This window comes from Penaeus monodon, chromosome 20 (assembly GCF_015228065.2).
Source record: "Penaeus monodon isolate SGIC_2016 chromosome 20, NSTDA_Pmon_1, whole genome shotgun sequence".
Classification (NCBI taxonomy): Eukaryota; Metazoa; Arthropoda; class Malacostraca; order Decapoda; family Penaeidae; genus Penaeus; species Penaeus monodon.
This window is the reverse complement of record NC_051405.1, coordinates 39,775,862-39,776,123: the sequence shown is the minus strand read 5'-3', so window position 1 is coordinate 39,776,123 and position 262 is coordinate 39,775,862. Positions and strand designations below refer to the sequence as shown.

Below are 262 nucleotides of genomic sequence, written 5' to 3'. Positions count from 1 at the left end.
TAAGACGAGCACTTTCTTAAAAAAATACTGAAAAAAAAATATTATGACAATAATTTAGCATTTCGAATCATATGTGTTCTGTCCTCTTACAGATATGTTATTTTCCCTCCCTATATAAGGGAATTTAGGATGATGCTATGAGCCTCTTGTTTTGAGCCTCTCATGTCTTTACTAGAACACCATGAAATTCTGAAACATGTTCTTAATTATTCAGATTATTCAATATTATTATTGGTCTCCTATTTTTTTGGTACGGTTGGTT

The 262-nt window shown here is 30.5% G+C and overlaps 1 protein-coding gene across 1 annotated transcript in view; it reads left to right on the top strand.

The window, feature by feature from the left end:
• LOC119585992 (fibrillin-2-like) overlaps positions 1 to 262 on the top strand; it is a 15,914-nt gene that overhangs the window by 1,653 nt on the left and 13,999 nt on the right. The gene's annotated exons all lie outside the window — the stretch shown is intronic.